Below are 25414 nucleotides of genomic sequence, written 5' to 3' on the forward strand. Positions count from 1 at the left end.
AAATAATTTGCAATATCAAGGAATTGGGTGTGAACCACCTAGTATTGTGGCTACTAAGTCTGAATGCAAATCTCCTCTAGTGGTGCAAGCAGCTCTTGATATCAATAGTCCTAAGAGTGTTTCCAACAAAGAATCTATTGAGCATATCACCAACCCTCTTGAGAACTCACATAACCTTACCATATCATCCATTCATTCCATTTCCTCTCCACTCCCAGACTTGGATCAACAAGAATTACAAAAGCCCTTACTAATTGGGGATGAAAAATTAAGCTTTGAAAAGAAAAATCTAAAATTCAAAAATAAAGAGAAGTTCTTTAGTCCAAATCAAAACCAAAAGCTATTGGACTCTGCAAAAATCAAAGTCAAGGATAAAAATCCTATGAAGCAAAAAGAGCAAGAGTTGATCTCCCCTAATATCAAAATAACTGGGGGCAAAAGTTCTAAAATTTCAAGTCAAAAAGCATACTTGTTGATCCTAAGTCTTCATCATGCTATCCTACTTTCACTTCTTTTCGCAATCATAAGCCTTCATCACTCATTCACTTGTTCTACACATCCTTTCCCTTCTGGTGATACATCATGGACCTTTAATGGAGCTTCCTTGAAGGACTTTGTTATCAGTGATGCCCAAACTTCTTTAGGTGACACGCATACGGGCCTCAGTAGTCCACACACTAGTAATTATATCTCAGTTCCTTTATCAAGGAAGACAGACACTCAAGCTACACATCATTCAGTCAAGGAACAATGCAGCTACAATCATCAGGTGAAGCCTCATACATTTGAGGTGGGTGACTTATTTCTCAGAAAAAATCCTAAGAACCAACAAGACAGAGAGAAGAGGGGCAAGTTTGAACCAAACTGGCTTGGTCCTCACATCATCATAGCAGCATATGGATCTGGTGCATATCAGCTTTCAACCACAGAGGGTGAACCTTTGGAGGATCCTATCAATAGCATGCACCTTCGCAGGTTTTACACATAGCTCTTCAGAGTATCCTAATATCAAAAAATATACAAAAATACAAAAATACAAAAAAAATCAAAAAAAATTAAAAATACAAAAAAAAAATCATAAAACATAAAAAAATTGTTGCTTGGTGAAAACCTGGCAAATAGGCGCCTTGTGACACAAAAAAAAAAAATTTGAAAAAAAAAAAAAAAAAAAATTCCGTCCAACAGTGAAAACCACTTCGGTGGCGCCCTGGGCAAGTACCATGGTGAAAACCGGGTTACCGGCACCATGCGTAGAGACATTGCTCCTCCCTCCTTCAGGATTCCATTTCATCCTTTCACTTTGCACACACTCACAACCTATCCATTCATAATAAACTTACACATTCCCATCATGGCTTGTTATTGATCTACCCAAGATTGGTTAGCCATTCATAATAAACATTCCTTTTCACCCCTTTCCATCCATAATAAATCAGCTCCTATTTGTGGCTAAGGCAAATCCTACGTCTAGTAAGGGGTGTGGAACTGAGAGCATCACATGTTATGAGGAGTATAGTTTCTTCTACTTTTCTTCAGTCTATCCGCACACAATCCGCAATAAAGCAACATCTGCATCGCCAATCCGCAATAAAGTTTCATCTTCTCCACAATAAAGTATCAGTTTCATGGATTCAGTCAGTTTCAGATGAGACACAACAGCAACAATGGGCTTCAACAAATCAAATCTTTCAATAGACTCAGACAACATATAGTTCAGTGCTATCTATCCTTTTGTGAAAGTAAACATTTTGACCACAATCAAATAAGACTTATACAAGTGACAAGAGACACTAAACTTGAGGACTATAGTGGATGTTGGTGTCAAGTCTTGGTTTTCTTTTTATTTTATCTTTTGGTGACATGTCTTTTAGCTTTTCCAAGATGTCTCTGACTAGAGATTCTATTTCCAAGATGTCTTTGACTAGAAAGGCGAGGATGGGGTATCGTCACCTATTTTTCTTTGTTGTCTGTGGATTGTCTCTTAGTAATGCTATGACTTGTCCAAGGATATGAGGACACTGAGAGTCTAGTATGAACTGGGGCATTCCTTGTTTGTAACTATCTTATCTCCATGCAAACAGGTACAATGACTTTCTGGGTCGAACATATGCCTCGATTGTCATAACCTACTTGCCATAATAAAGCTCAATGATGATAACGCACAAGAAGCTCTTTTCACTTTCATATCTTCTATCTTCAATCCCCCTTTCGTGATTGACTTCCATCATCCTTCTCGAGTCCGTGTAGCTTGCTATCACATGACTGAGTATAATGACACACCAAAAACATTTGCATCTCATGTAGTTGCACCTGCATTACCACATATTAAGCATTTCATACATATATATAGATATCACAATTGCATCGCATCCTGCACACAATACATGTTAGCACATTTTACATTTTCATCATGTAAATAGTTATTTGCATTATCATATTCATCATACATTTACATTCACATTTGCATTTGCATAACATATAAAACATAAAAGAACAAAAATATTGCATTGCATCATATACATATTTGCATCCATATCATAAGCATACATCATAAAACATATAGAAGCATCACATAGGTACACATGCATATAGTTGCCGCAAAGATGAATCATCTCATATATATATCAAAAATCATAAGTGTCATGATACAATGATGTCAAAATACATATGGCTACACAGCCAATCCTCATGTCACCCTATCCGGACAGAGGAACCCACTAATCACTCCTACCAACATTGTTGGTAGTGCTAATCCAGCCCTCATCTCTAGTCCTAGATCCTGAAACACTCATCTCAGGGCCTCCCTATCTCCATATTGATCATAAGGTATCAGCTCCCCATCGATCGGTATCTGCAGTATCCTATAAACATCCTCTAAGGTGACTATCATCTCACCCATCAGCAAATGAAAACTGCATGTCTCAGAATTCCATCTCTCAGCAAGTGCAGTCAGCAATCCTATGTTCGCTCGAAACTCAGGCACATACAAAATATGTCACAGGCCCATAACCTCAATCGCAGCTCTATCCTCAAATATCAACTCTGGTCGAAACCTCTGAGTCGATGGGAATCTCTCCCATGACTCCAACATAGGTAGTTAGTCCTGCAATCAAGCAAATCAATCATGTCAATCATAGTGGCATTCCCTGTTCATCACAAAATGTTGTTTTTTATCCTAGTGGTACTCACTGTTCATCACAAAGTACTACGTGTTTTTGCACTCCTTGTTCATCACAAAGTGCTGGTCATATTTGCACTCTTTGTTCATCACAAAGTGTTGCTCTTTTTGGTATTCCCTATTCATCACAAAGTACTATGTCTTGGTACTCATTGATCATCACAAAGTGCCTCGATCTCTCTTATCCTAGGGCCTCTGCTTGAGTGTATCCTCTTGAGTAGTTTCCTAATTGGCAACGTATGTTCTATCACAGAATTGTCAATCCTAGCCCTATTTGTTATTCTAGTCTTCCCTAGAGGACCTCCTTGAGTGTATCCTCTCAGTAGCTTATCCAATCGACAGCGTATGTTCATCACAGAACTACCGATTTGCCTTCATGACATAAACACGCTTACATATTGCACAAACACGCCTGCTCTGCACAGACGTGCCCACATAACCCAGACGCGCCTGGCACCAACGCAGACGCGCCTACAGATTTTTGACATTTTTTTGACATTACCTAACATGCATTAAATGCGCTACCTAACATGCATTTATGACAACATTTATTACAACAACGAACAAGGAGGTTTTGCGATACTTACCGGCTCTCCTGCATCTGGTGGCCTCTAAAATCGGTGAACGCGATCGAATCTATGCACCAATGCCATCGCTACTGACTGCGACTTCTCTATTCTCTTTATACACTCTAATCTCTTAGATGTGTGGATGACAATCAGTATGTTTTCCCCTCGTGGTCTATTTTATAGACTACCCTAGCTCTAGCCCTAGCCCTCGTTTCTCGAGTCAGTCTTCATTATCCTATGACTCTATCACTCTATCCTATCTGGTCAGTCATTTCTAGCCTTTCTTTCTTATCGAGAGATTGTATGCGATCTTTTCAGACATATTCATCCAATCTCTCGAGGGGGCATATCATTCCTGGGGCAACTTTGTATCAGTTCATCTTATCTTCTTTGAAACAACGCGACAAGCTGCATTGTCTCAAAGAGGGGCAAAATGTAGACACCTAAAATTGTCATGTCTAATTAAATAAATATTTTTATTTATTTAATTATCTTAAGCCTAATTCTTCTATTAATTAAATAAATCTTTATTTATTTAATTAATTCATTTATCCTCTTCTAGCCTTATTTCTCATATAAATAAATACATTTGTTTATTTCAATTACCCTTTTCCTAAATTAAATAAATATCTTATTTATTTAATTGATCCCACTTCCTCTATTAATTAAATAAATCTTTATTTATTTAATTAATTCATTAACCTATTCTACCCATGACACATGTCATTCATCTCTTAATTCATACACTACCTACCCTCTCATTATTTTCTTATTTTCTCTACCTACCCTCTAATCATAGCCAACCTCTTTTACACCTCTCAATCTTATCCCTCCATTTCTTATAGTGTCTTCTATATAAGGAGATGCTTCCTTCATTATCAAACCCTCACTATGCATTCAGCCCCGACTATGCTTTCAAACTTGCATGTGCAATCAAGCCTACTTGCAACCACATTTCCGTTCTTTGTTGAGCTCTTGTGCACATAAAATATGAGAGCAAATATATCAAGAAAGATCAATGGAGATAGGAAGAATGGAGATCCAAACCCTATTGGACATTTGATGGTATAATCTTTGTGATTTCATTTGATTTGCATTGTCTTAGGTAATCTTCATATGTTATGGTGGATCTTTGTTGTTGTTAGGCTAGGGTTTTGTGGTTGAATTCATTTAGTCTTTCAACATTGTTGTTATCCATTTTCACCATAAACAACAGTCATTGCAAAAAAAAAATTTCTTTGCTTTTATTTTTAAAAATCAATAAAAATTCTAAACTTTAAACATGGGCACGTCTATTCTGGCTCCAAAACCTTCAATTCATATAGTGTGTTGTTTGACAACTTAAAAAATCATAGCAATTCTTTTCAAAATAAACGGTGTATAACAATCAATAACCTGCATGTTATTGACTTCGTACTTTGGATTAGTGTCTTGTACTTCTCCTATTCTGGATCCAAACCCGTAGTAAGGAGTCAATAACACGCAGGTTATTGATCGTTATACACTATTGATTTTGAAAATAACGGCTATGATTTTTTAATTTGTCAACAACATGTTGTATGAATTGAAGGTTTTGGAGCCGGAATACATGCGTCCTCTTTTACTTCATGTGCTAGCATCTGCTATAACAAAATCTGCAAAAATCATTAGCCATTGAATGCGCATTGAATAGTTTTGGTTGGCAGCTATTAGGATACAAACTTCCTTCAGCAGATACCTAGTTAGTACTAGTAGAGATCTAAGATATTTTTCAGGTTGAAAAAATTGTCATTTGCGAACCTACTGTTAAAATTAGTTAATACTTTTGTGGATTTAGGCCAGGCGAGCTTTGCATGCTCTGAAAGGGCTCATGAAACTTCAGGTCTTGGTAAGAGGATATAATGTGAGAAAGAAAACCAATGCTAGATTATGGTGCATGCAATCTCTTGTAAGAGTTCAAGATGACAACTTTGGGAGACATGGTAGTTGGAAGTCATTGAATGAAATTCCTTGGTTAGTTCAACATTTCAAACCATTTTTTACGCTTTTTTTTAGGAAATGAGATTCATAGAGTGCAAGAAATTTCTTGTTTCTAAAGCATAAATTCTTTTCTATTTTATTGTACACTCCATGGATATTTAGGGTCATTTCAAATTATTTATTTCATTTGAATGTTTACATTTGTTTGAATGCAGTCTCATTCCAAATATCATACACATGAATTTGAGTGGGATGATCATGTCCATACTGTGGAAGAAATTAGAGCAAAGACACACAACAAGTAGGAAGTTGCTGCTAAGTGTGAGAGAGCCTTGGCATATCCATTTTCTCATCAAGTATGTCATTACCTGTGGAGGAAAATAGAGAAAAGACACAACAAGCAGGAAGTTGCTACTAAGTGTGAGAGAGTCTTGGCATATGCATTTTCTCATAAGTATGTCATTACCTAGAAAGAGTTTAGAATAATCAATAGTTTTGATTGCTTTCATTTTTTAGCTCTTCTACATTCTAGATATCTTATTTTCAATGCCTCTTTCATCTCTTCTCTTCTATATTCCACTGAATGTATGTTTAATCTCTATCATTATCCTCCTTGACAAAGAACACTAGGATTCCATCAAGTATTTCATGATTTAGAGCATTAGTGGCAAATACTAATCATGACAACATTTTGAGTTCGATTAGGTAATGAATTTTTGTCACAAAGTAAAAAAAATGTTTAGTTTAAACAAAGATCAATTTTTTTGTTCATGGCATCCATAATTATTTCTTGTTATTTTGTTTTTCTATTGTTTAGTTTAAACAAAGATCAAATTTTATGTTCATGACAGCCATAATTATTTCCTATTTTGTTTTGTTTTGTTTATTTCTTGTTATTTTGTTCTATTGTTGTTTAGTTTAAATAAAGATTAAATTTGGCAGTCATAGTTATTTCATGTATCTTAGGAGAATGTAGGTCTAGAAATCTTTAAATTAAGTGGCTGAAACATACGTTTCATTTGTCCCAAATAAATAGAAAGCATATTACTAGATGCAAAACAAGGTGAACATTCAAATAAAGAACATGTGCAACAAATTGGTGGAGACAATAGGTAAGGTTTGTAATGCCCACCAAAATACCCTAGATAAATACAACCAACTAACATACAACTAGAGATAATATTTCTTTTTTAAAATATCTACTAACACAACACAGTAAACTATCATTACATCAAAATCACTAATTGTGCAAGCAGAATACATCACAACATCTACCATTCCCTAGGGTACTTCAATGCCATCACGTAAATAACTCTAACACATAAACACATCTCTATCTATGATACCATTCAACATTCATTACATTCATTTCCTAATCGACTACTTTCCTTCTCAACACAAGAATCATTATTCAACAAATGCATATCCTATCATATCCCATTATCCATTTGATTCATTTTAAAACACCAAACCAAATATTCCTAATCCCTTTCCAAACCTTCTAGCATGTCATGTTATCATTAATTATCAATTAAGCATCAACTAATGCAATCTAGTTCATTTCCTTAAGTATAACCATACATCCTACAAGCCACTCATTCTTATTCATATTCTAGAGATATCCATGAACCAATAATAACATCATTTCCATTGAAACATTCATATAGTTTCTTCCAATCTATAATTGCATCCACAATGAGTATCCTTTTACAACATAGTCATTTACAATGAATTCAACAATCATGTTATGTCACAATACATCAAGACCTCAATCCACTACAATTCCTATTACATATGTTTTCAAGATATTGTTACATATTGTTCCTTTATAATTATGCCTTCCTCATGATACAAGATACATAATCTTAATTTTACTACATAAAATATACTCCACAAATCCATCTACATGAAGAGAAGATATGAATCCACATCCATGCACAAGAGCATCCAATGAAGAACATCCCAATGGAAGAAGGCATCAAACCACCCGACCATGTGGAACCATAAGGAACCACCCCCCATGCTAGGAGATGACACAAGATCCCACTCACACTATAGATCTAGGATAACACCTAGCTACCAAAGAGATCAAATAACCTCAAGACCACAATAATAACATAATCCACCATATAGGACATCCAAAGGCACCATGTAATACAAACATAGGGAACTAGGATCAACATGTAGAGTAGAGTTTCATCACATTCTACGAGAGGATGTCCTAGAACTTTTTCTCGGTATTCATGATACACATGCGAAACCATCTCAACCTTTGAGGAATAAAGGGAGTTTGGTCTATCTGGCTACTAGATATTCCCATATCTCACTCTAGTTTACTCAATGCCATGAGATGGGGCATCACCGCAACACATTTCTTATCTTACTTAGATGAGTTACTATTACCCAACCCACCTAAGATTAGTTATTATATTATCACTTGATTAATACAATAAACCTCCAATGAGCTATCCAGACGGTCTAGACCCCTGCTCCAACCAACAAGGAATCCTAGCAGTATATTCCTCGTGACCTCAATAGACTTATGGAATCCTACTCTCCCTAATCATGCACCTAGACCTTAGGGTAACAACATACTCAAATACAAGAGCAAGGGCTCTCAGATGCATCATAACCCAGATAACCAAGGTTATACATCAAATAATAATCTCCAAGAACATGAATAACATATGCCAATATCATAGCCTTACAAAGGCAACCAATAATCCTTAAACATCAAAGAATCTCATTATAAAAATATTCAACATGAGCCCAAAGAATATTAGCAAGTCATTTCTCATCTTGCTCTATCCAATAGTGAAATCAATCATCTCAAATCAATAAATCAAGCATACAACATCATAGGGATAGACTCATTCATGAAAATGCACAAGCATGAGAGTCTAAATACCAAAATTTTCAATAACCAAAATCAAGAATAAAATCTCAATGAATACATTAAACATATATTTTATCACAGACACGAAGAATACAATCTTTTCAAATAAAATTGCATAAGAAGGATTTAAAATCCCCAACCTGGAAAATAGAAGTTATGGAATGCAAAATTGTTGCAGAAGTGACAAGCCAAATCTTCAATCCACCAACAAAAATCACAACCTCAAGCAAATCCAAGCCAAGCTCCAAAAGCCAAATGAATAATTCTCAAAAAACTCTCTAGCCGAGCCACCCACACAATAAAATCAAATCTCCCGATAAATAGAAATTGATCCAAAAACTATACAGCTTCTCCAACCAATCAAAGTAGTCCAAAATATAATATCTCATACCAACCATGTCAAATATTGAGGTAGAACAATATAAAATAATATTATTTAACTTACCCAAATATCTCAACCAATAATAAAATAGGGTAGGTAGGGTAAAGAATTAAATAATAGATAAATAATTAAACCAAAATAATATATTTCTTATCAACCATCTCAAAAATTAAAACAACAATAATATAAAACAATATTATTACAATCTACAAACTCACAACCAACAATGGGAGAGGGTAGGTGAGATAAATAATAAATAAATAAATGGATAGGAAAAATAAACAGTAATAAATAATCCCATTAACCAATAAATAAAATAGAAAGGGCTAATATAAAATAAATAAATCAAATACCCAATAAATGTTAAACCACAAAATAATATAAATAAATAAACAAGCAATTAAATAATAATATCTTCACAACCACAACTCCCAATCATAATAAGGGGTAAGTAAAGAAATAATAACAAATAAATAACCAATAAATAAATAGATAGATAATAAACAAGAAAGAAAATAAATAAATAAATAAAACAATAAATAAGTAAATAAGTAATAAATAACCCAACAATAAATAAATGGATAAATAAATAAATAAAATAATAAATAAATAATTAAATGTACAAATACATATAAATGCTCTAGCCAATAATAATTTAAATTCAATGCCATTAATATCTCCCACATACATATAAAATATAATAGTAAATAAATAATATTTCATACATAATTATAAATGCCAAATATTATGATCCACAAAATAACATTAATAAATAATAACCTTCAATAATTAAATCGATAATTATATTTAAATATTAATGCCATCCACTAATTTAATTTAATATTAATAAATTATATAAACCAATTAATTAATTTATAATTTAATTAATAATCACACATTAATATTAAATATTTATATCTATTTATAAAACAATGTAAATCCATTAATTTAATTTAACATTTTTAAACTATATAAATTAATTAGTTAATTAATAATTTAATTAATAAATAATCATAACACTACAAAGCAATCCAACATAGACTAACTCAAGAAAACACTTGACGCTAAACAACAACTCACACCAAGACTCTAAACTGACAAGGCTAATCAACTTAAACCTAGAGTGTAAAATGGGTTTTCATGTCATCTTCAATCAACTTGCCATTGGGATAAAGACACGCTTAGACCAGTGAAGCCAGGTGGAGTCGATGTATGGTACCTACAAACCTGTCACCACCAATACATATGCAATATATATAACATAAATACATAGGCAAGTGAAGAGAATCGCAACATCATATCGTGCCTGCAATGAGTGATATGACATTGTCTCTATCACGAATACACTTAGAAGACACTCACGACAATCAAGCACTATCATAAACATCATCGTATGCAATATCATCATGAATTAGGGTTAGTACATGGTTAGATACCATCAAATAATCATAAAGTAAACTAAGCTATATCAATATGATCTATTAATGCACAAAAGACAAGATGAATCAGGGAGGGGCACTACAAGGTTGTTGAATTGAGAATTATTTTATCTATTTTATTCTATAATTGAGACTTTTGTCTCAATTTTCTAAACTAATAATTTTACACATAGATTCTAATTAATTTAACTTAGGAAAATACATCAAAGCAACACCTATAGACATCTATAGTAGGCAACCAAAACTATTCACCATTCTGAACTCTTTCTTGATAATAGAAAGAGAAGAAATGACCCCTTAGCAGCCCTCATATAATCTTCTCATCTTCTATTTACTATAGGCCATGCAAAATAATTTAATGGTAAATTTGCAGTTTTTCTTTAGATGTCAAATAATGTGTTTTAGTTTAATGTAAGTAATGTATAGGAAATGGCATGTGTGCAAGGGTATTTCAGGGCTTATTTTAGATTATTGGGTCTGAACTTATAATCTTTATAAAAAAATGACAAGATGAAGAAAACCCAAACTTATTTTGTAACAAAAAAGGTTTCATGAGTGGTAGGTTGAAGAAAAACAATGTAAGGATACAAACCAAAAGAAATGTATTTCACTAGAAGCATCTGGGAGCTCACCCTCTATTGGCATTATAACAGACAATAAGAGATTGTTGGCATTTCAATTAGGATATTACGAAGGTTGTTGATAATTATGGATATAACTTATTAAGGATGTTTACTGTCTTCACAATATTATTTTGTCATTGATGTCAAGAAATTGATTTTCTGATTTAGTAGGATGTTGCAATATCTTAAGAAGTATGTTTTGAAGAGAATTAAGATGCGGTAAAAGACATAGAAAGAATGTGATGAATAAGGGGTGGAATAAGTTATTCAATGGGCAACTATTACCGAGTTAGACAATGATGAGATCATGTTGTTTAGATTGTTTTGATATCCTACATATGCTAATTTTTGTAAGGTTAATACTATACTATGTTACGGAGCAAGGAACCTAGTCGGTAAACCCTAAGGAACCTAGTCAGTAAACCCTAAGGTTATCGCTATCGGTTAATGAAGGCGGAATGTCTACCGAGTGAAGTTTAGTATTTACTAAGTTGCAACCGAGTAATAACATAATGCATTGGATGTATACATGCATTATTTAATGATGGAAGCTGATGAGCTGGATATGATTAAATGATTGATACAACGTGTATGAAGTTTGTTAAGGATCTATGGCAATGGAAGATCAGCAGGAAGATCTATAGCTCAGATTAAACCACAATACCCTAGCACAAGTTCCAAGAAATGTATGCAAGTTCCAAGGCGAGGTAAAACATTTTCTGATCAAAGGATACATTGAACCTGGTCAAGATTGAAGATCTGATGGCTATGATTGATCATGGGAAATGTGATCAAAGAGATTAAGTGGATAGCAAATTGTTTATAAGTAAGGAATTGTTGATAAACAATGATGTGGGCAACTGTAAGCACAAGGATGCTACATAGTGATTACCGAGCACATAAGCTTGAAGACCTGTTTGAATAATAGAGTAAGGAGCCCAGCAGAGGGACAAGATAAGTCCTATGATTAGATTGTATTGAGCAAATAAGAATCTGCTTTAGCATTTTAGATGCAAAGTTGTAGACATACTCATTACTATTGTTTATTTGTAAGTGACAGAAAATCTCTTAACCGAGTGGACTTAACAATCTTATTTGTAAATCCTCTAGCAAGGTGACATTCTGATTGAGTGTTTGAAACCCTTTAACAAGGTCACCTCTAACAAGGTGAAGATCCTAACAGATCTGAGGGAAATCCCTTAACCGGGTCACATCTAGCAATGTGTTTGTAATCTTTAACAGAATTTGCTTTTAATCGAGCATACTCTAGAAGAGTATATTTCTTAGTGGGTCCGAAATCCCACAGTGGTTTTTCCCTATTTGTGTTTCCACGTTAAATCTAGTGTTATGAGTGTTGTTATGATTATGTGTTCTTAAGGTTGCATGTTTTACAGTTTTGATTACATATATCTGTTTAACCTACCGAGGTTGAATCTGTTGAATATATTGAAGATTAAGTTTGTATGATTCACCCCCCCCTCTCATCTTATTAACTATTGGCTTCAGATTTATCAACCCTCTTCAACTTCATCTAAATATCTTCCAAAGAATTATCATTACTCTCTGATTTTTCAGAATCCTTATTACACACAACTCACTCTATCAATTAGCACTACACAAGAGTTGCAACCTTTTCCAAATAAGACTCCTGCAATTTCACATCCAATTGACTCATTTTGTAGGTGATTGAGCAACCTAAACAGAATAAATAAATAAATCAACAAACGAAGAGCTATAATTCATTTATTAATGAATAGCCAGAGTACTTGGATATAAAGCAAATGACACTAATAATTGGCAATGATTATTCATTTGCACTAACTCACTACCTTATAGGCACACCATTTTCCCAACTCATCAAAGGCATAGATGATTGCCCTTAATATTTGGCCCCAACATCTCTTGCACCCATAAATAGTTATTTGCTCCATTTCAAACTAGGATGAGCAGTATTCTCCATATAGCTACTTCCTTTTTTTTATTTGTTCATTTAAAGACCATAGTATAGTTGCTTTGTCATATTCTAATACCACTTGTAGTTGTATCAACTTAAGTTTTCACCTCAAAAGTTAACCTACAACTTGTTAGTCCATCATGAAAATATAAAATCTACAGGAACTCAAGCTTAAACAAATGAAACAACCTAAAATAAAGCAAATAAAATTATTAAACCTTCATGGATTATGTATCATTGTGTCCTAACCCCATTGTTCTCGGTTGCAGATGATTTGCTCTCAGACAAGCACTGGTAGCTTCCAAAATGGCAAGTGTGGAATGGACTGATAGATGATATGATATGAAAAAAGCTATGCTATGAAAATGATTTATTCTAATTCGCTCAAAAACTCTAAAATGCTTAGACAAATGAACTCATGGATGCAAAGATTAAGACTCCTAGTTAACTATGAGATTAGCTCTTAGTTTCAAAAATGGCTTAGGAGACCTCTATTTATAGATTTTTGAGTGCATAAGCTTAGGTGGCAGAGATCAATGGTCATGATTAAATCTTTCTTTTTAAATGGCTATGAACAAGAGGCTGAAGTTGAGAGAAAGGGGGAAGGAGAAGACAAGTGTCACTCATCTCACCTTGACTGAGGGGAAGACTAAGAGAATCTAGGATTGGTTGGAGAATATTTAGGAATGGAGGGACAAGTGGAGATGGACTAGGGCTAGGTGGACAAAACCTCCTCCAAGAAAATAGAAGTGTTGGAGAAAAAATAGGGAGGTTTCAAAGATTATGTGGGTGTACACATTTTATTCATGAATATGGGAGTTGGAGATAAGTGGCTCATAAATTATTTATTTGTTATTTAATTTTATTGATTTAAATTAGCCACATGATGGATGAGCTGGCAAAGGTGGAGATGAGGTGAGTTGGAAAGTGATAATTAAATAATTATGAAATTATTTAATAATAAAACTATAGGATAGTGAGTAGTGCACAAATATGATAAGGGGTGATAATTAAATATTAAATATTTAATTATTGGCTTAGAAGAAAGAGGGATAATGAATTAATTAATTAAATGTTTCAATTCAATTAATTAATAGAAGAATATTAAATACTAACGAATTAAATAAATTAATCTTTTCAAATTAATTATTTAATAGAAGAATAATCATTAAATAAATATAAAATATGTATTTAATTACTCATAGCTAGGTTTATGTGTATACATTTTACCCCTCTTTGAAATGATGTTGAGACAACATTGTTTCATAGATTAAATCAAGTCTCGACGATGCCACTGACGATGATGAAAATCCTAATTGTGTGCCCCCTTGGGAGAGTGATTGTGAAATTTTGAAAATTTTGATTGAGCGATTAATCTCACGATAATTGATTGAAAAGATTTGATTAAAAATAAGCTCTTCAATTAAATTTACTTTTGAAAAATAAATAAAATTCCCCCACTTTGAAAAATTAATTACCCCATCAAAAATCAAAAAAGGTAATAATAAAATTAACCATTGGCCCATTTTATCCTCATTTGAAATTTGTCAGCTTTTGGAGAGAAAAGAGAAATTATCTTGGAATTCTAAGCTGGCAAGATGGTGATCTTGTACGAGAACCACATATTTGAGCATTTTCATCGATATCAGGGGCCTGGTGAGTATGGCCCACCGGTGAGTGACCTATCCCAAGCTTAGTTCTTGATTTTTGTACAATTTTCCTTGTTATCGCATGATTTAGGGTAGTTTTGAAAAAAAATTGATTTTCATGCTTTGGTTTCTCTCTTTTGCCTCTTTGGTTAGAGCTTTTGTGAATTAGGTTAGCATTTTTGTTTGTCTCTCACATTCACATTATCTATCCATACATCTGGTATATTGGGTAGCGCATTTTCTTATTTTACGCTTTTGCTTCATAAGGTCGCGCAAATGTTATATATGTTAGCAGATTTGTGTAGTTGGACAACGCTTTTGTTGAAAATTTGAATTTTTTTATTCAGGCAATGTGTCAGTTCACTTTGATGAATTTGATAGGATTTTTTGATGCTTCAATTTGATAGATTGATAGATAATTGATGATTATTGATAACTATGATCAATGATTTGATTGATTGATGATTGTTGATTGATTGCTTGATAGATGTTTTGATTGATAGGATAGCCGATTGTTAAAACCATGATTGATGGTTTGATAAGATCTTTAAGAAATTGATTGAGTCTCTAATGAAGAGTGCGTTATGTTGATCATTTGATTCATAGAATGATTTTCTTGAAATGTTTAATTGATAGGATAGATGATTGATAGAAAAACTTGTCTAATTAAACAGGAGAAACTTGATGTTCTCCAATGTCGAGAGAAATTCTCGGTGATGCGCCACTAGGTTCCAGAGTTGAGTCAGGATGTGATTAGACATATTGATGCTTGTGTTCTATATCACCTTTTGTATATGCCAAATATTATGTATAACAGGGTTCGTTTGTCAGCATTAGTTGAGAGATGGCATAGTGATCATAACACATTTCACCTACCCACTGGTGAGATTAGTGTTATGCTCCAGGATGTGTATAGGATCCTAAATATCCCTATTACTGGCAAGCTTGTCTAGTATGACTACCAGGATTTAGGAGGTACTAAGGCCTGCGGAGCAGTTTTTGGAGATGAGAGCATTGATGGCGGGGAGATCGGATGGGAGGATATGATTATGCATTATGAGACTCTCCCAGTTATACTCCCAAGTTTGATGGTGGAATCATCTACCTAGATAGTAGATCACGAGGGTTTGTTGTTGTATGGGGTGGCAATATTTAGAGTATGATGGAGCACCGTACTCGATATGCGTGGGTTGTTTGCATGCTCGCACATATTTATCATGATTTACATCAGGTCGTGTATGATGGGAGGGATAGTCTATCTACTAGGTATACACTCCTACATATCTGGTGTTGGGAGCACATTGTAATCACATGGCCAGTGCATGACATAGTTAGAGGAGATGGTTATCCTTTTGTTTACTTGTACAGAGGTATCATTACTCAACGTAGGTTGGGTAAGCTAGAGTTTTGGAGATGGGTTCTTGATTCTTTGGATACAGTTATTTGGCGACCATACATTCATTGTGATCCTTGGTTAGAGGATGCTCGTGTATTACCATTGATCTTGCAGAGTAGATATATGATCGATCGTACTCCTTTCATCATTGAGAGGCAATTATTTGGTTGGATTTTGAGACAATTCAGCTACATTTAGCATATGCCTTCTGGTGTGGCCATGTATGCATGAGCATACAAGGACATAAGAGATTGGGATCATTCTTTGTCTTTTGATGTAGCATACACATATTTTTTGGTTGTTCCCATGGTGGCTTACGATTTGAGACCTCATATTCTAGATGTGGGTATCACAACATATTATGTGCACTATCTTCTTAGTCATTCATTCCTTTGCATTACTAATCCTACAGCCCCTCCTCCCAGCTCAAGAGCCGAGGAGTCAGATTTTGATGATCCCATTTTCAGGAGGTGGAGACAGAGGCAAAGATGGAGGTGAGAACTTAGAGTTGATCGAGAGGCTAGGGGAGATGAGGGAGATGAGAGTGGAGATGGTCACAGAGGGATGCGAGGATGGAGAGGAAGCAGGGCTAGAGTCCGATGAGGACCTTTTGGAGAGATTGGTTGGGTTGAAAGGATAGGGAGACCACTTCCCATGGTAGGTAGAGATGCAAGTCAGTTTTGTGGGGATGTAGGGATGGATATAGGTAGAGGGAGTGGCAGGGTTGGATTAGCGAGAGGACTAATTTCTCCTAGATTTGATCGAGGCAGTGGATTTGACAGAGGTCGGGGGAGGAGGATTTATTTTGGTCAAATCCATCCAGATCCTGGGGTTATATCACCATAGGGAGGCTGGGATGAGGAGGAGGATTCAGAGGACCATGTACCATTGATTTGACAATGGATCAGGAGATCCACATAGGTTCAGACTCCAGCTAGTGGAGAGGCAGGAGAGAGGGCTAGTGATGAGGCTATGCAGGATGCACCTCTGCAAGATGTACCTCAGTAGGAGACCATGGATGATCTTAGAGCGCGAATTGATCAATTGAGAGCACAGGTATAGGCTCTCACCCTTGAGAGAGATAGAGCAATGAGGAGATATCAATATGTATAGGATACACTTGATCATATATAGGTGGTTTGTTCTGGTACACTCTCAGTTGATACTGTCAGAGCATTATTCTAGGATAGGAAGGAGACTGCGCATTGGCGGAGGTTATATGAGGATTTGGTCTCAGAGAGCCAGAGAGCATATAGCTATGTGACTACAGTCGGGATGGATACCAGCAGTGGTGTGGTTATGGGGCCTCCTAAGAGAGACAGGGATCAAGGAGCAGGACCATCTGGTGGGTCTTCTCGTCCACCTCCATAGAGACAGATAGATTTGGGCGGCAGTGGCACTAGACACCCTTGATTTGAGACTTGATTTATATCATGGGACATTGTATTTTATTGATTATTTCTTTGGGATATCATTGTATACTTGGACTTTTTATGTTTATGATGATATGCAAACATGGACTTTATATGATGCTTTGATTCATTATTTATTATGCATGTTATTATGATGATGATGACCTATATGCATTGATTACATGGATGATGTTATGATGATCTTTTCTTTCCTTTATGTTTTATGATGTTATAACGATCTATATGCCTCTATGATATGATGATGATCTTTATAAAATGATGTTACCTATGATTATATTATCTATATGATGATGAAAATGATTCTATGATACTTAACTTAAATGATGAAATGCAATGATCTATATGAAAAATGATTATAATGATGACTTATGCAATGAATTTTTGTTTCCATTCCATGGTGTACATGCATATGATGATGAAATGATGAAATGATACTAAATGAGATGCATTTGATTTTGATTTGATGATTTAAATGCCTATGATGATTAGATGATGAGATATGAATCTAAATGTAAAAATGCAATTAAATGATATGAACCTAATGGAAAAATGATTCTAAAGAACTAATGATAACTAAATACAAAATTGAATCTAATGAAACCTACAATGATTTGATCAATGCAAATTACACTCTATTCAAACTAATGCAATCCTACTGTAATTAAAATGAATGCAACTAATTAATGATGAATGAAGAACGATATGATAACATTCAAACCTAATGATTGGAAGATGAAATGAACCTAAATAATGCAACCTAATGCAACTTTTAATATGGTCAGTGCAAATTGTTTTTGTTTGTCCAAATATACTCAATCTTTATTTCGGTCATTGAGCTTGAATGAAATGAAATGAAATACTTATAATGCAACTGAAAATGAATGCTTATAATTCAACTTGACAATGACACTAATCTAAAATGATCTAGCTTAAATGATACTGCCATTATTCACATGATTTCTGGTAACAGTGCTTGATTTCATCATTGAGATTTTAAATTGTTGTAAGAAAAATACAAGCAACTTGACATAATGATTCCAGTTGACCTAAGTATTTCTTACATAGATTTTGATATAGAAAGTTAATACAAGCAACGTGATATGATGAACCAATTTGACCTAAGTATTTCTTGCAGAACAGACAAGGATTATCCCCTTTCATGCTTGAATCGGTACGTCCTCCATGATCTTTTCATGATCATATCCTTAGACAAGTACATACCTTACTAAGAGATAAACTGCAGACAACAAACAAAGAAAATAATTATACCCCATCATAGCTCCTCTTGGTGTAGACATCATCGAGATACATAAGGTATGTATGATTACCAAAAATTGAGATATAACATTGAATCATGTATGTCATACATATGTTCTCATATTCATTAACTAATATAATCATCTTGTTGAATGATCATTGATAATCCTTCATTACTTGCGGGTTGAATCTTTGCATTATTTGTTTCACGATTCAATTGTTACAAATGTCTTTATCTTCGTTGCCTTGTTTCTCACCACCTGTTTCAAAACCCTATGTGTTTTTGGTTTTTCCTAAGTTTTTGAATGTTTTTGGATTTTTGAAGCTTTTAAAGATGTCCTTAGTAAAGGTTCTAGGATTTTGCCCCCAGCAGAAACAACTTTATGATGGATATATAAAGGATAAACCAAACCATGGTGGGATGTAATGCAAACATGATTGACTCTGATAAAATCCAAGACAGTGACTACGCTAAGTATGTCAAAGATAGATAACTATTGATAAGCTGCTTATTTCTTGTTAATGGTTCGAAGGATGTGATTGATGAAAAGGATATGCTAGGATAGATAGATGCGATAGGATGGATAGATGAGAAAAGTGATCTCATAGATGGAAGAACTCACTTTCAGATAGCGCTTGTTTACCAGGTTTTCACCATCTAAATTTATTGCATTTTTCCATATATTTGATTTTTTTTTTTTTTTCTGTTTTTGTTGTTTTACACTTTTTTTTTTCTTTATGCTTTTTAGGGATTTTGTCGCTTTTCTGATTTTTAGACTTTTTTTGTTTTTCCATTGTTTTTTGGTATTTTATGTTGACACTTTTAAGCATGGAATTTAATTAGATGCATAGTATTGATACACTCATCGAACCAATCACCTCTGATGTAGATAGTCTATATGCTCCTGAACCATATGATGCTACCACGACAAAGGGACCCAACCAATTTGGCTCAAACTTGCCTTTATTTTCTCGATCTTGTTTATTGCATGGATTTTCTCTTAGGACAAGATCTCCAATCTAAAAAATTGGTGGCTTAACAATGTGGTTGTAACTTCTCGCCATTCTCTATTGGTATGCTTTTAAGTGATCTAAAGCATTTTGGCGATGTTCTTGAATCAGCTCAAGTTCTTGAAGCTTAGAGACTCGTTGTTCTTCCTTTGGGATAAGACCTTAAGAGGACTCCCGTAGAGAAGGTATCTCTAATTCTACTAGTAATATTACTTATGATTCATACACGAGGCAATATGGAGTTTCCCCCGTTGGTGTACGAATGCTAGTTCAGTATGTCCATAGAGCAGGATTTAGCTGAACAGGCTAGTCTTTACCAGCTTCATTGATTGTTTTCTTCAAGATCTTTAGGATTATTTTATTTGATGCCTCGGCTTGACCATTTCCCTATGGATAATATGGTTTTGAGAACTTATGTTGGATATGGAATCGCTCACATAGTTCATTCATGTATTGATTCTTAAATGGCCTCTCATTATTAATGATGATGGTCATAGGGACTCCATAGCGACAGATTATGTAGTTCAAGATGAATGATGATATTTTCTTTGTTGTCACCTTTTTCAAAGGCATTGCTTCAATCTATTTAGTGAAATACTCAATAGCAATCAAAATAAACTTATATCCATTAGAAGATGAAGGATTTATCTTACCCACTAGGTCAAGTCCTTATTGAGAAAAAGGTCATGATCTTGCCATAGGATGCAGTTCGTGTGTTGGTGCATGGATGAGATTCCCATGGATCTGACATTGTTTGCATTTTTTGCCATGTGTAAATGAATCTCTCTTTATAGTAGGCCAATAGCAACCCAATGGAATAAGTTTCTTAGCCAACGTTAAGCCACTTGAGTGCGTGCCACAAATACCTTTGTGGACTTCATTGAGAACTTTCTCATATTCTTCTTGTTTGAGACACCTTAGTAGAGTTCTATCTAGACCTCGTCTATATAAAATATCAACAATGATAGTATATAGACATGACTGGCGAATAAAATTTCTTTTCTGATTATGGGATAGGTCTGTCAGAAGGGTATTCTCCTTCAGGTATCGATAATTTTGGTTATATAAGGATTGATCAGTTCTAGATATGTGGCAAATCATGTGGGTGTCTTGAGACTCAACTATAGGATGCAAGATATCTTCTACTAGGAATTCATAACGTTGTTGATTCTCTTGGTTCCCCAAAAGAGATGCTATTGTAGCTGTAGACACCTAAAATTGTCCTATCTAATCAAATAAATATTTTATTTATTTAATTATTTTAACCTAATTCTTCTATTAATTAAATAAATCTTTATTTATTTAATTAATTCATTTATCCTCTTCTAGCCTTATTTCTCATTTAAATAAATACATTCATTTATTTAAATTATCCTTTTTCTAAATTAAATAAATATCTTATTTATTTAATTGATCCCACTTCTTCTATTAATTAAATAAATCTTTATTTATTTAATTAATTCATTAGCCTTTTCTACCCATGACACATGTCATTCATCTCTTAATTCCTACACTACCTACCCTCTAATCATAGCCGACCATTTATCTTTTACACCTCTTAATCTTATCCCTCCATTTCTTATAGTGTCTTCTATATAAGGAGATGCTTCCTTCATTATCAAATCCCTGACTGATCAATTGACTACACTACGCTTTGCACTTTCATATGCGATCCTACTTGCAACCACATTTCCGTTCTTTGTTGAGCTCTTGTGCACATAAAATCTGAGAGCAAATATATCAATCAAGATCAATGGAGATAGGAAGAATGGAGATCCAAACCCTATTGGACATATGATGGTATAATCTTTGTGATTTCTTTTGATTTCCATTGTCTTAGGTAATCTTCATATGTTAAGGTGGATCTTTGTTGTTGTTAGGCTAGGGTTTTTGTGGTTAAATTCATTTAGTCTTTCATCATTGTTGTTATCCATTTTCACCGTATACATTTTGGCACGCCCGGCGGGACTCTTGTCCCTTATGCATTTAACATCTTTTGTTACTGTAGCATCATAAATTGTACGCACTCGCTAGGGTGGTACAATTTCACACCTAGTTTAGCACCCGCCTTAGTGCATTTTACATTCTGCATTGCATTTCTCCTTTAGCACTTAATTAATCAAATTAATTAGGTCTAAGGTCCTATTTCATCATTCTCTACATCATAAAGTTGGGCCCTTTCACTAAAGCGCGCCCTTCGCATTTTATTCCTCCAATACATCACTCAATCAAAAACCCTAATTAAGTCCTATTTCGAGCTTGGGGGCTTAATTTCGGGGGTCAAAACATCTCGAAATCAGCTGTAACTTCAGGATTCTCTCTAAAATCATCATATCCGACGACCCTGAAAATTTGGTGAAAAGTTGTCAGGACCATGGCGCCCGGAGTGCAACATGGTCCCGGACATTTTTCCCGAAATTTTAGGAGCGCGATCCAATCATAAAATAAAGCTTAACCCCAAGAAATTGGCGGGATATTCAATCTCTAGGTCAGCCAAAAGACGAAATTGCGACCTAGGGTTTCATACATAAGAGCTCTCTTTCTTCATTTGAAAGGATCCGAATTTTGTTTTCAGGAACTTCATATGCAGCAAAAGAGCAGATCTTTGAAGACTTCAACATCTTACAACATCTTTCTATCAAGCATCTATCAAATTCATTCATCCACTTAGGGCTTGGAAGGCATTGAAGAACAATAGGAGATTACCGACTGAAGATTGGCTTGTACTCCTCCCTTGAGGGTTGGGTATGATTTCATGTTGTTTTCATGTCTTTACATAAGCTTCAATACATCATTTATTCATGCTTTAGATCACTTTGCATCTTGATTTAGAGCATTTACGTTATCATTTACAAGCAATTAGGGTTTACTTTCTAGGTTGCTCTAGTTTGCTTTCTTGCATTTTAGGACCTTGCACACACACTAGGTCTGCACACACAATACATTTTACAAAACAACTTGGCTATTCGTGGAGGTGGAAATCACCGAAGCGGGGGTTTGACTAAGGAAAAACCCTTTATAGCCGCCCATACCCCCTTTTTCAGATATCATTGCAGGTTTCGGGATTCAGACGACGCCGCGGGACACAGATCCGGAGAGAGAAGGTCGAGACAGCACTCTGTATCAAATTGCAGAGCAGAAGACTGGGACAGGGGCGCTGGGCACCCTGGTCCTGCCAGGACAGGGGCACTGAGTGCCCTGGTCCCTGGGATAGAGGCGCTGGGCGCCCTAGTCCTCCGGACAGACAGCTTTCAGACAGCTTCCCGACAGTGTTTCAGAGTGCAGAACAGCAGTTTCCGGTGCAGTTTTCAGGACAGTGGCGCCCGCGCCCCCATCCCGAACATTTTCAGTCCGATTTTGACTCCGGGTACACATCTGCATTCTTATTTCATCCTTGTATTTACAGCTGTTCATTGTTTAATCTCAATTCTGCAATCTTGTTATTAGTTCATACTTGCATTTTGGGATTAGGGTTTGAACTTGCATTACTTGATCTTACAATTTCAACAAGGGAATAGAAATCCTAATAGATATCCCATGGCTCTCTCTTTCACAAAAAGAAGTAGCCAATTGTGTGATATCTCTAGGCTCTTTCGTATTCCGTAATGTGTGTCAAAAGGTAGGATTAGGGCATGATTAACCTAGTCTTTCTTTTTCCCCCGCACAGTTACAGATTTTGTTTTGAGGTTGCAGATCTGACATTTTCGACAACATTTTGATATTTCGCGTCTGCACACTTTCAGATCGCATTTTTTATTTTCTTTCGCGTCTGTGACATCTAGAGCCGTGTCTGTGTATTTGACAATATTTTATTTTTTTGTAGATTTTGGGAAATGCGTTTGTATTCCATAGTTGCGTCTGTGAGGTCTTCAGGCGTGTCTGTGTTAGAAAAACAAATCTATGTTTGGGAGCTGTGTCTGTGTCAGATCTAGGCGCGTCTGTGTGTTCTGGCAGCGTCTGTGTCTGTGACAACTGCGTTTGTGTTCAGTTGTTGCATTTTTTTTGTTTCATTGATTCAGTTTTTCATCATTCGAATTTCAGATCTGGTTTATTTTGAGCTAACATTGTCAGATCTAGCTAACAAAAGTGGTACAGCTTGTCTTGGAAGCAAAATTTGTTGAAGGCCCCTATTTCACAAAGTCTTTTGGATCTAAAATTTACCTAACTTGTGTGCTTGCAAGAAGGGGTGATTATTTCAAACAATCCAAACTACTAATAGATCTTTGTTGCAGGATCTTGGCAAGGGTTTTTTTTTTATTGTGTGCCTTGTTTTCATAGACTAGCAAACACTTCAATTGGTGCACTAAAATTGAACCATTGTCTTTTGTGTCTTGAGCAATAGGCTCTTTTTGTTTAATCTTTAGAGGGCATGTCTCCCCGTGTGGTCATTAGGACTACTAGTGAAGAGAGAACAACCCAAGTGGTAGCAAAAGAAAAGCCATCTTCTTCCAAACCACTATAAATAAATGTATCCATGGTGAAAACTATGGATAACGTGTGGTGATTAGTTCATACTGACACTATGTCTCCCCATAAACCCGTTTGATCAAATTTATTTGATCATTTATAGGGCATAACCCCTACCGGCTGGGAGCCTTCTGTATTTACAGAGCTGAAAGTGCTGCATGTATGGCCACATGAGCAGATGCCCTTACTAGCACCTTTTTGTTTTAGAAGCCAAAATCCTTCTAGTTGTTGGGGCAGGAGGTCGAACCTCTAGTAGCACCCCACACACATACGGTTCTTAGTAGAGATACAAAGTTCACCATGAGGAGTTTTTGTGGGGATTGATGCTTGGCTTCCCCAAGAAGTGAGTGTCGAGGGTGGAGCCAGTGGAGTCAAGCATCTAAGTATCTGCTCTGAATAGCGTAGCCTCGGGGGGAACTCCATGTGGGATCAACAACTATTGTCTTGGCCAGCCATAAGAATTGTGCTTGACTTATTTTGAACAATCAAACATTCAAGACCAAACACCAAAACATTGTGTATTTTGTGTCTTCAAGTGTATGCAAAACATTTTTACATCAAACAATACACTTTTTTTTGGAGTCATTTTGGAGTCTAAACACTTGCAAACATTGAGTCTTCATCAACACTGTCTACTCTTGTCATGAAAAAAAGTCAAACATTCAGATTTGGTCACAACAAAATAGCTTCACAGATTGGAAAAATTGCACAAATTTTGCAGAAATGCGTCTGTGTCTGATAGAACCACGTCTATGTCATATAACCATATCTGTGAAGGGCAGAAACGCATCTTTGTCCTTTGAGCAACATTGCGGCATCTTAGAAACGCGTCTATGTCTGACAGAACCACGTCTATGTCATTTAAGCACATCTGTGTCTAATAGAATAGCGTCTATGTCCTTTAAGTGCGTCTGTGAAGTATACAGGCACGTCTGTGTTCAAGATTGAAAACTTTCATAATTCAGCAAACAAGAACAGTCAGTTTCAAACTTATTGAGCTTCCTAGGTTATCTCTCTAGGGTTTCCATCTAGCATTCAACCTGTCTTTGGGTCTCACAAAGTCCATTATTGCTTTACACCTTACATTACATTCACATTTATCTAAACTTGAGTCAAAAGGTCACTTGTTTGTCCTCATCTTACTTTGCCAACATACTACATACAACAACACTTTTCTAAGTGGTCCCTCATCAAGGTCTCT

The sequence above is a fragment of the Cryptomeria japonica genome, chromosome 10, assembly GCF_030272615.1.
Source record: "Cryptomeria japonica chromosome 10, Sugi_1.0, whole genome shotgun sequence".
Lineage (NCBI taxonomy): Eukaryota > Viridiplantae > Streptophyta > Pinopsida > Cupressales > Cupressaceae > Cryptomeria > Cryptomeria japonica.